Raw genomic sequence first — 12,337 nt, forward strand, 5'->3', positions numbered from 1 at the left:
TTCCTTTTGATATTTAAATTTTTGCATTCTATTCTTACTTTTACTTCAGTGCATGGTAATTTTAAAGGCTCTAACTTGATTTTTTTCAAGTGGGAAATAATTTCCAAAATTAATTTTTTGTTGTCATCCATTTTCCACTGGTTTATTATATTTTCTTTATCATATGCTAACTTCTGAAATATACTAAGAACAATTTTTTAAATCATTCTTACTATTTATTTGCTAAATGCTCTCAGAATCTCTTTGTCAAATTCAAAAAAAATTAGGGTCTTATGTATAATCCATTAAACGTATAATTAATTATGGAAGGATTAATATATTTACAATATTTAATATTTCCATTCAAGATTAGGGTTCTCCATTTATTCCTATTCTTTTGTATCTCTCAGCAAAGTTTCATAATTTTCTTTATAGGTCCATTTATTTCTTGCTAGAATTATTCCTAAGTTTTATTGATCTTATAGCTGTAGTCTTTGTTTCCATGCAAAGGAGACAGATGTCCAGTTTCCTAGTTTTAATACATTCCATATTTCTTAAACAGGGGCTAAACAATGGGGGAGGAAAGAAGGGTTCTCTCTACCTACATGTAAGCAATCATTTTTAGATTACCGATTGTCACTTTCATCAGCCTTGAACTTAGTAGAAACTCCTCCCTGATACTAGCACTAATGTGGTGGTCAGCCCTACTTTTGATTTTCTTCTTTCCTATGTCTCCATAGGAACTCTAGTAAGAATTTGTGAGAGGCAACATGGGCACTCATCGAATGTCATTGTGAATTGAATTTTTTATTCTTCCATTCTGAGCACAAAGTTTTCAAACAGGTCCCAGCCACCCAACAGTACTTTTATACTATGTGTATTTTCGCTATATCATCATAGTGGTATTTTGGCATGCCAGATATTGCCAAGTGTTTTCATAAACCCAAGAAACACTAGATCTATGTCACTCCCAGTGATCTATCAACTCAGTAAAATGCTTTCACAAAAGGAGGTCAGGTTAGTTTGTCATGATTTGTCCTTAGTGACTCCAGGTCTTCTAGCAGTCAACACATTCCTTTCAAAGTACTCATAAGACATCTGCTAAAACTTCATTCTATAATTTGACCAAACTTTGAACAAATTTATTAGTCTGTAGTTTCTGGAGTCCACCCTTTTTCAAAACTTGTGACATTTACTTGTCATCAGTCTTCTGGTTCCCCTCTTGTTGTACATGATTTTTTTAAGATTACCAGTGGTGACTCTGATTACACGTCTAAATTCCTTCAGCACCCGGGGATGAAACTTGGCTGCACCAAAAGACATGACCTCATGACATGAATTAAGTCTTGCTCTCCTTTTCCAGTCATCCTGGGCTGGAATTTCTTTACTATATATATTATTCTACTTTGCTAGAATCTGCGACTCTTGAGAGAATCAGCAATTGTGGGTAGTGTTGTCCTTACAGGGGAAATTGTTTCAAAGCAGCACAGAAGGCAAATCACTTCTTGATGTATGATCAGCAGTGATGACCAGATACATGGTGGTATGGGTGGGTGGGTGGGTGGGTGTGTACGCGTCACCCCGATGCTCTTCCTGCTTTCTCCATTTTAGACTGTTACCTGCTTGTTTTCTTGTGTTGAACATCCCCATGCACCATGCTGATTTTGAATAGCATGCCCATTCGGAATCTCCAGCTCATACCACTGAACACCTATCTTGTCCTTAATGGTTGGATTGGAACAACATTAAGACCTTAAGACACGCAGCCTTGCCCTGTTGTTTCTGGATGAACGGTCCCACCACCAGTTCGTGAGTCTCTCCACCACCAGTTCGTGAGTCTCTGCTGCTCCACCTTCCAGCCTAGTCTGCCCTTACTCTCAGTATCAGTTTCACTGTACTTCTCTCTGTAACTGTGTCTCAGGAGTTCACCGCAGGCTCCACTGGTATCACTATGAACCAGCATGCACTGCAGTACAAACTGACTCAGGGGCCACAGCACCTGCTTTCTGGGGATATACTGAGTCCCATGACCCAGGTGCTTAAACCATACCCCACCCCATGCCACCTCCTCCTTGATCAATTAGTTCCTACCAGAAGACCCTGTATGGCTTCTCTGTTCCCACCATGAACTGGACCTTGCCATGTGTAGATAATTAATAAATGTTTATTGAAATGAATTAAGTAACAATTACCTATCCACATTCACTTTGAAGGAGGCTCGGTAAGTTTTGTAAGGGCCTATTTGTATAAAGTTTTATACCCGTCCAAAGCCAATTCCATTCTTTCTAAAGCCCAGGGGATCCTTAACAGCTCCATTCCTGATCTGTGCTGAGACAGAACTCTTTCTTCTGCTGCCTCCACACAATTGCACAAAACCCTTAAACTGAACGCAATTCAAACCTGGAAGATTCTCGCATCTTCTGAATCCCTTGGCTCAGAGTATATTATCCTAGTGCCCAGGTCCTATCTGCCCCCCAGGACATAATTCACTCATGGAACCCACACCGCAGCTCAGGCAGGAGACCTCTAATACCATACAGTATATATACCTGCCATGAATCTCAAAGGATGACAAGAAGCAAATCAGCTTCTAGAATATGTGTGAAAACAACAGCTGAGACATTCCTATTCAACTCTGCAAGATTGCTAAGCTCTAATGCACAGGATACAGCATTCATTCTAACATATACACCTCCCATGAGGACCAGAATACCCAGCAATTGACACTTCCATCCATTCCCCCAACTTATTTGCAGTTCAGTCAAGTGATTGTCAAGACATCAATAGGAAGTTCTGTGTAAACACAGGCACTATAGCTAATCAGTAGGATGTTTATTGTGTCATTGCTTGTCAACCATTGTCAATAAGGATTTCAGTGGTATAAAGGAGAATTAACTGGTTTCTAATTAAATAATTATATTACCTCTATAGAATAAGAAATTGATTAAAGACAATTTCCGATCATTCTGATCGTTCACATATTTGGTTTTAGCCCAGTATATTGTAGCAAAAGGTATTCAGAAATAGTACGCAGCTGCCCTCTTGTGTTACTTTCATATAATTAAATCTATTAATGTTTAACTACCAGTGATTCAATTAGCTGTGCATTTTTAAAGGTCACCATATACCACTACCCTTCCACTTCTGATAATAATATCCTAAATGGTCATTTACAAAGTATGATATGTGGAAAGATTCCAATTCTCTTTGCCAATGAAACTTAGTGGCATAAACATCTAAATATTGAAGAGGTAATATAATTTACTCTGTCCTCCAGGTCCTCTCCTCATCCAAATACCCAGATGTCTTAAAATGATTTTGTATCATCTCATTATACTTAATTAATACCTAATCAATATTTAATCCATTCTTAATGAGTGCATGGATTTGTACTAATCCTTCACTACTGGCCACTCAATGACCCCACAGGAAATGAAATGGAAGCAAGTTCTCTTTCATAATTGCTAAGGGCATCCCTCACAAAGGGCCCCTTGTGGTCTCTGTCGCCATTTATTAACCACCTATTATGAGCTAAGTACTGTGCTAAGTTCTTTACAAACAGAATATACAACAACATGCATAAAATAGAAAGCTTATCTTCATGTAACAGAAGAAACCCAGTTGCCAGAGTTAGAAAACGTCTTCCCAGAAGCCAAAGGATAATGATGGTCTCATTCTTAACACTGTAACTTGGCAAACCAAGGCTTGTTTGTTCTATTCTTCCACATCCCTCTACGATAATAAGCCACCATCCACGAATTTGCAGACAGCCAGCTGCTCAGCATACCAGAAACTATCTTATTAAAGTGAGAGTAAGTTTAAACAATGAAGATAAGCTTAATGGATGTTCTGTTTCTTTACTAAGTTGTGTTTCCTTATTGAGTACTCTACAGTTCCACGTCTGTACCACAGTTCTCTGCATTATGGAAGAGTAGATACAAAAAAATGAAAACAAGTCATATTGGTTTGGGGCAAGTAGGAACTGTACTTTTGCACAAATCAACACCGGTTTGGTGGCTACACCCAATAGCTGGCTAGAGAGAGGATCCAGTAGTGACACAAGAAGATGAACCAATTATACAGCCTCAGTCCCTCATCTCCTGGGAGGGAGAGCCCCTGGAAGCACTTATTGCAAAGACATAGGAATAAGGTGCAATGCATAAAATGTAAGCTGAGATGTGACATCCTGTGACCAAAACCAGACATCATGGGAGTGGAAAGGGGAGGTTCTAAGGGTGCCTTGAAGGTGGGAGCAGGGTGGGAGATGTAGAGTAAGGAGGCGCCTGTGTTTCTTGTTGTATTAATGCACACATTGGTGGTGGGCTCCCTCTAGAGTGGGCACAAAGTGAAATGGATCCTGCAACATTGATTCCAACTCCATAGAGAGGCGAGAGATGTCTGCAAGTGGGATGTGTGGAAGACGGTCCTTCTGGAGACTGTAACATAACAACAGTGATGTGGGGCATGCAATAGTGGATTACATGGCTCAAGATCATTGCCAAGGGTTGGAGTCAGAGGAGAGACACAGGGGCCCAAGTCTAGCTCTGGAGCTGAGCTTCCTGAGGCAGGGTGGGGCAACAGGAAAGCCTTGAGAGTCAAAACTCTAAGTCCTGGGCTCTGGTTCTAGCTCTGTAATTAACTTGCTCTGTGAGCTTGAGCCAATTACATCACCTTTCTGGTTCTGTTTCTTCATCTTTCAAATGTCTTCCTTCGGCACTCCGAAAGTCCCTCCATTCCTAATGCTCTCTTCACTCAGTCCCTTCCAAGGTAGCCTGGTTGTGTGTGGCCACCCACAAGGACCGATTTTTTTTTTTTTTTTTGAGACAGAGTCTTGCTCTGTTGCCCAGGCTGGAGTGCAGTAGAGCAATCTTGGCTCACTGCAACCTCTGCCTTCTGGGTCTTAGCCATTCTTGTGCCTCAGCCTCCCGAGTGGCTGGGATTACAGTCATGTGCCACTACGCCCAGCTATTTTTTTTTTTTTTTTTTTTTTTGTATTTTTAGTAGAGATGGGTTTTCTCCATGTTGCCCAGGCTGGTCTCAAACTCCTGACCTCAAGCACTCTGCCCGCCTCAGCCTCCCAAAGTGCTGGGAGGGAGCCACCGTGTCCACCCAGACTTTTTCATTTCTGTTGTGAGAGTTGTCAGAATGAAACTGAAATCACTGATGTTAAGGAAACCCTGACAAATAGAGCTGTGAAAGGACATGGAGGGAGGGATCTCAGGTTTGCATGCCTGATCATTAAAAAGACTCTACAAAAACCACAACCTTGCACAAAGGCCATTGTAGCCCAACACAAAAAATACTTCTGCAAGAACATGTGTCCAGCAACTGTCTGTCAACCTTGGGCTGGCGTCACCCTTGTTTTTGTTCTCAGTAGCCAAGGATAATTATTTCAAAACAACTATGTAATCCTCCTCATTTCTACCTTTAGAAACCATTGTCTTTCTTTCCCTCCCCAAATATGCACAAAGTTTACTATAGCATGCAGATTCCCATTACAGTACTCTATTCCAAAATAAACATCTTTTTCTTTTAAAGAGACTCTCTGTTAGTTATTTGGGTGGACGTTGTTATGGGATAACCTGTGCACCCCCTTAAAATTCATATGTTGAAGCCCTAGGCCCAAGCTTTCAGAGTGTGACTGTATTTGGAGATATGGTCTTTAAAGAGAAGATTAAGGTAACATAAGGTCATAAGAGTGGGCCCTAGTCTAATATGACTGGTGTCCTTATAGGAAATTAGGACACAGGTACAGAGAGAAGGCCATGTGAAGACACAGGGAGAAGACAACCATCTGCTAGCCAAGGAGAGAGGCCGGACTCTGAAATAACCAATCCAGCTGCCACCTGGTTCTCGGACTTCCAACCTCACTGTGAAAAAAATACATTTCCATCCTCTTTTGTACTCAGTTCCCCTCTGGGTTTTCCATTCTATTTATATTTTCTCCCATTTAGCAACCTTAAACACTCATGGGAAAAGTCCCCATTGCACCCTCTCCCTGTCCCTCAACACAATTATCTTTCTCCCTCTGATAGGGTTTGGATATTTGCCCTTCCAAATCTCATGTCGAAATATAACCCCTCATGTTGGAGGTGGGGCCTAGTGGGAGGTGTCTGGGTCATGTGGACAGATCCCTGACAACTGTCTTGGTGCCATCCTCACAATAATAAGTGAGTTCTCACTCTATGAGGTCACCCGAGATCTGCTTGTCTGAAAGAGCCTGGTACTTCCGCCTCTCTCTCGCCATGTAACATTCAGGCTGCCCCTTCACCTTCCAACATGGTTGGAAGCTTCCTGAGGCCTCAACAGAAGCAGATGCCTGCACCATGCCTCCTGTACAGCCTGAAGAACCATGGGCTAAAAGAAACCATTTTACATCATCAGTCACCCAGCCTCAGGTATGCCTTTACAGCAACACAAAAACGGACTAACGCGCTCTCTCTCTTTCTGTTCTATAACACACAGCAATTGTATATGGGGAAATTAAGCCATTAACACACAACATACACAAAGCCGTGTCTGTAACTAAAAGAGTACACATGAAAAGTAACACACACAATAGTATCCAATGCCAGGAAGGGTTTGGTGAAATAGACACTCACATAAACTGTTGGTGGGAGTATATATTTGAGGTAACTTTCTGGAGGTTAATTTGGCCACATACATCAAAAGTTTTAAAAGCATTCACACCCACATGCTGAATATCCCAGGAAACAAAATGAAAGACGAGGAAGTGGGTTGGGGGGAGGAACTGAACTTCCAATGGCCAACTTCACTAGAAATCACAAAAATGAAAATGTATAAAAGAGGAACACTCTATTAATGGTGGGTAGCTAAATTGGTTAATCTTGCCAAGAGACAAATTAATCATCATTATTAAGAGTCTTAAAATTATGTTTTCCTTTTGTCTCAGCAATCTCATTTTAAGGAATTTAGCCCAGTGAAATAATAATGAAAGTAATAGTAAGAACATATTTACTGCAATATTTTAAGAGAGAGATTATCTTTTCTATTCGTTTTATTTCCATAGGTTTTGGGGGAACAGGTGGTGTTTGATTACCTGAAAAGTTCTCTAGTGGTGATTTGTGAGATTTTTGATGCACACATCACCCTAACAGTATACACTGAACCCAACTTGTAGCCTTTTATCCCTCACAGTCCTCCCACCCTTTCCCCCAAGTCCCCAAAGTCCGTTGTATCATTCTTATGCCTTTGCATCCTCATAGCTTAGCTCTCACTTATGAGTGAGAATGCACAATGTTTGGTTTTCCATTTCTGAGTCACTTCATCTGAATGTCCAATGAGAGTTAAATAAATAGCGATTTGTCCATATGATGGAATCATTTCCAAAAATGGTTTAATGATCAGAGAAATTTTTCTTATACAATGTTAAATGGGTAAAAACTACAAAAAGTTTCTATAAGTATTGCTAAAAATATATGCATGTGTGTAAAAATACTCTGGAAAAATATTCATCAACACCCAAAATTCCTGATCATGAATCTCCCCGCATATTTTTTTTCTTTTCTGTACTCTTCTGAATGTTCTCCAGTAAGGCAGGATTACTTAAAGCAGAAAAGCAACACATCATTTTAAAAATGGAAAAAATAGGCCAGGCACAGTGGCTCACACCTGTAATCCCAGCACTTTGGGAGGTCGAGGTGGGTGGATTGCTTGAGTCCAGGAGGTCTAGACCAGCCTGGGCAACAAAATGAGACCCCATCTCTACAAAATTGTTTTAAAAAATTAGCCAGGCATGGTGGCACACAGCTGCAGTCCCCACTACTCAGGCGGCTGAGATGGGAAGATCACTTGAGCCCAGGAGTTTGAGGCTGCATTGAACTGTGGGCATGCCACTGAACTACAGCCTGGGTGATAGAGTGAGACCCTGTCTCAAAAAAAAAAAAAAAAAAAAAAGGGCATGGGGAGGAAAGAAAAGTAAGGACAAAAATGAAGCACACACACTTGAGAAAGGGATGATCTATTGCAACGTGCCACAAATCTGTCTTACAGGCCCTCGTCTGAGCCCTGCTGGCATCACATGCAGAAGAAACATGTATTAGATGTTCAAGAAATCCAAGTTAAAATGCCATTAAAAAACAAACAAACAAACAAAAAAAAAACAGATTAGAAGTCCCAAGGCAGTCTAACCACCCAGTCTACAAGAGGACCAGATGGCAGCCTAGACCGCCATACTACATTCTACTTGGGAGAAGGAAGGGCTGGACATGGAACTGGAGAAGATATTCTGACTTCCTATCCATCCCGTGAAGACCTTGTTCTTCTTTTATCTTAATTTGCAGTTGCAGAGTCTTAAAGAAAATGCGACACTGACTTCCTGGCCTGAGATGGGAGAGTCTAGACTCCATCAAGACTTCTGCTACTCCAAAGCATCCTTGCTGTGGTTTGGGTGATCAAAGTCAGGCCACTGCTTGGGATCACACTCCTCAGGGCATATAACTGGGCTGATGAGCCTATTGGGACATTAAAGGAACGAGAAGGGCAGCTTCAGCTGGGCGCTCATTCCTGTCCTCCCTGTATTAGGTAGATTTAGAGTATAGCATGGGAAGCAGACTCAGGGATGGAAGGGACATGATGGCAAAAGACAGAGAGAGGAGCTGGGCTTTTATCTGCCCTTCAAATCAAGTGCCATTTGACTAAGTTCCCAGTTGGCTTATGTCCTCGTCTTCTAATCTATAAAATGGCACACTTATGCAATGTCCTCCTGAAGGTGGGGGTGGACTAAAGCCCCCTGATTGCCTGAAAACCCATGAGTCTGAGTAATGTGCCTGGAAGCAGAGAGAAACTGATGGCCAAAACTCATCTGCCTCAGTAGTACTCAGCAGAAAGCAGAGGGTCTGCTCAGTTTCCCTCTGATTTCCATAAGTTTCTCAGACTTAAAAAAAAAATTGACAAATGGCTGAGGCATTATAGAATCCTAAAATCAAGGAATGTATCCCAACTTGTACACTTGCATGAAGTCAATTTTCATCATTTCCCCAATGCTTTCTAAATCAAGAAAGGCTAAGCTACAAAACAGAGTGCAGCATTATTTTGGAGACATCACTAAACTACAAAGGCATGAAAAGATAAATAAGGATGATGTGTGGAGATTCTACTTCCTGATCCTGAGATAATTATTAATAAGTAATGAGTAATAACTTCCTGATCCTAAAATAATTTTGAAAGGTACATTTCCGCTTGAAGCTAAAACTTTGAATTTTTCACCAAAGTGAGACATTGGGAGTTTCAGGTCTGCCTTGGCTTCAAATGTTTCCTTCCTTCTCTTCTCTACCAGAGATGATCCCGTCCTACAGATAATCACTTACCTGTCGGGGTCACCTTCGGCATTAGGACTTCTTACTTACTGCTAAGCCCCATCCTCTCCAGTGGATCATAATCCAGCTCTTTGATCTGCGCATGAATATAATTGACGCTGTCAAATTCTTAAAGGTTATATATATTATGAAACTGCTATTGAAGCGTCTCAGTGACAATCAAGTAACTTATATCAAGACCAAAAGCCCTGTTCAAAGCTCTGAAAGTGTTTTAGTGTTTTCCAAACGTGAAACTTTTGAATGATCCTAAGAGGCTGCACAGGATAATTATAGTTCTCATACCATAAATACGTTTTGTTTGCCAGTTTTGAAAATAAATCATCCCAGGGACCATTCCTACCCAACCTCCACGTCTTTCTGGGACATAAATCATAGGAGATGGAAAAATCCCCCTGGGCCTGCTTCTTGTTTTTCCAGCTAGAGGATGGTTGCAGGCAAGAGTCACATTGAACTGCTAGAGCTGTGGCCCAGACACTCCTGGAAGGAGCCTTGGCAGGTGAAATGCACAAAACAAGGTTATCCTGCAAGATTTTCAGGCTCCTTTCCTCCCAGTCCCACTGACATGAACATAAACAGTGGGAATATGCTTGCAAACAAACCCTGAGTTACAATATAGATGTGACACTATAGTTAGATCATAAGAGCTACCCTTTTAAAATTTTTACAAAAATCAACATACCAAAAAAGATGTAGAGGTCCAGAAATCATCTTATGCAGCACTGTTTGGGAAGCCAAAAAATTTCTTTCAAAAGAAAGAAGTACATGCAACCAGGAAACGTTTTATCATGACTGTTCCCACAACAAGCATTTTGTTAGGCATTGATTATGGGAATCAAATATGTCCAAAATATTCCCGATTATTAATTTAAATGGCCCAAGTTTAAGTGTGCAAGCATACGGTTAGACTCTTAAAGGAAACAGGTGTTCAAAATTCTTGCTAGAATTCTATAAACAAAGTTGTGACTCACCTCACAGCAAGGATGTATTCTAAATGATTACAAACAACTTCCTTGCACTGCAAGTTATTTTTCTGTGTGTTGCCCAGGTATTGTAGCATATCTAACTCACATCACATATTAGATGGGAATGACGATCCCTGAATGTTAAATCTAAAATGGGAGAGCATAGTATTTTTAATCAGTGGTTCTGCTGCAGACTGTACCATAATAAACTCCAGTAAGCACACGCTGTCCCAAAATATTCAGGGAGGAAGTAAGGATACACAGGAAAGCCTATGTAATAACCAATTATCCAAAAAAGGAAGCGAAGTATTCCACATCTGTAGTGCTTTGTTTATATAATTAACTCTTTGCAACCTGCTGAATCTCATAAAAGTGAAATAAGTCATAATTAGAATAAAAGGGTGTGCTGACACATAAATTTGTCCATAAGCATGTGCTGACTTTTGTCCACAAGGAATTTAATGGTATTAAAAATACAAAACCTAGCATTGTTACTGAAATTAAAATTTGGGAGAAGACAGGAGTATTTCTGTCACTAACTGCTGATGACTAAATTTTCCCATGTGTCTCATGCTTACATGAATTTGGACGGCACTCAGGGCTCAAATAGCAGTTCCTCAAAGAACTCTTCCAGGCCCTCCCTCCCGAGTCCACAGCTCGTGGGTTCCAGCTACAAGGACTCGCGGCACACTAGGCTTCCCTTTCATGACATCTCTTAAACTGTAATTAAGTCATTAATTGTATAAGTATATAATTAGTTGTTTGATGTCAGTCTTTCCCTAACAGTATGAACGCTTTATGAAGAAAATGCCTGTGTTCCGTGCCTTGAATCAAGCAAACACTGAATAATTATATGTCGAATGAATAAATTATAATTACTGTTTCTTCTGTTTCATTAAGAGCCATCACTGAGTAAGCCTGGAAGAATTAAGTACTTCTTAATAAAGCTCTGCTAAAACAACTTGACTTTTATCATCAGAGCCTATGACACTCTCTAAGGTGGTCTCTGCTATCCCCTTCTTCTTTGCCAAACATTCAAAAATCAATAAGAACATTGTCTAAACTCCCAAATTCTTCCTTTGTACATATGTACTGGTAAAAGTGAAATTCATTTGATATTATTGATGCCCTTCCCAGGGCCCAGGAAAACAACTTCTAACTACTAAAGTGATTTTAGATAGGATATATAAATATCATAAAGCAAAACAGTACAATTTAAAACAATCCTGTGACATTTTAACATAATAATGTAATTGGCATTGCAATCACATTTCCTATTTAGTGGTTTGTCTGGGGGGCGGGGAACATTGTGCAACTCTCCTGCTCACTTTTAAAATTTGTTCCTTGTCAAAATGTTATCTATTTACTTTGTCAGATATGAAAACTATGAAGCCAGAAATGGTGACGCATGCCTGTAACCCCAACAATTTGAGAGGCTGTGGCAGGAGGATCGCTTGAGCCCAGGAGTTCAAGACCAGCTCTGGCAACATAGTGAGACCCCATCTCTACAAAAAATACTAATTTAAAAAAAAATAGAAAAAAAAACCTTAAAAAAAAAAAGATTAGTTAGGCACAGTGGTGTGTGCTTGTAGTCCCAGCTACTCGGGAGCCTGAGAGATGAAGGCTGTAGTGAGCTATAATTGTATCACTGCACTCCAGCTTGGGCAACAGAGCAAGACACTGTCTCAAAAATGTATAAGTAAATAATAACCCTATAATCTGTGCCAATGAATGTATATGGCGGCTTTGTTAGTCTAAATCTCTGATTGCTTGCAAGCCATAGAAAGCCTTTCAAAGGCACCTCCAGGAAAGCTTACGTACAGGTGTGGAAAGGAGCGTAGGATTTGGCCTTGTTGGGGGCTCTAAGGGCATGCAGGACAGCAAAGGAGGTAGCCTCCTGGACTCAGGAGGCTGTCCTGAGCTCAGGCCTCTTCAGGGAGATCTGAGCAGGTTCAGCCACCACCATCCCTGTTAGGCAAAGTCTTGTGTAGCCCTGCAGAGTCACTTCAATCCAATCAGCTGGGACCAGGGAAGTGACAGCATGTGGGACAGAGCATG

Source organism: Macaca mulatta, chromosome 9 (genome assembly GCF_049350105.2).
Source record: "Macaca mulatta isolate MMU2019108-1 chromosome 9, T2T-MMU8v2.0, whole genome shotgun sequence".
NCBI lineage: Eukaryota > Metazoa > Chordata > Mammalia > Primates > Cercopithecidae > Macaca > Macaca mulatta.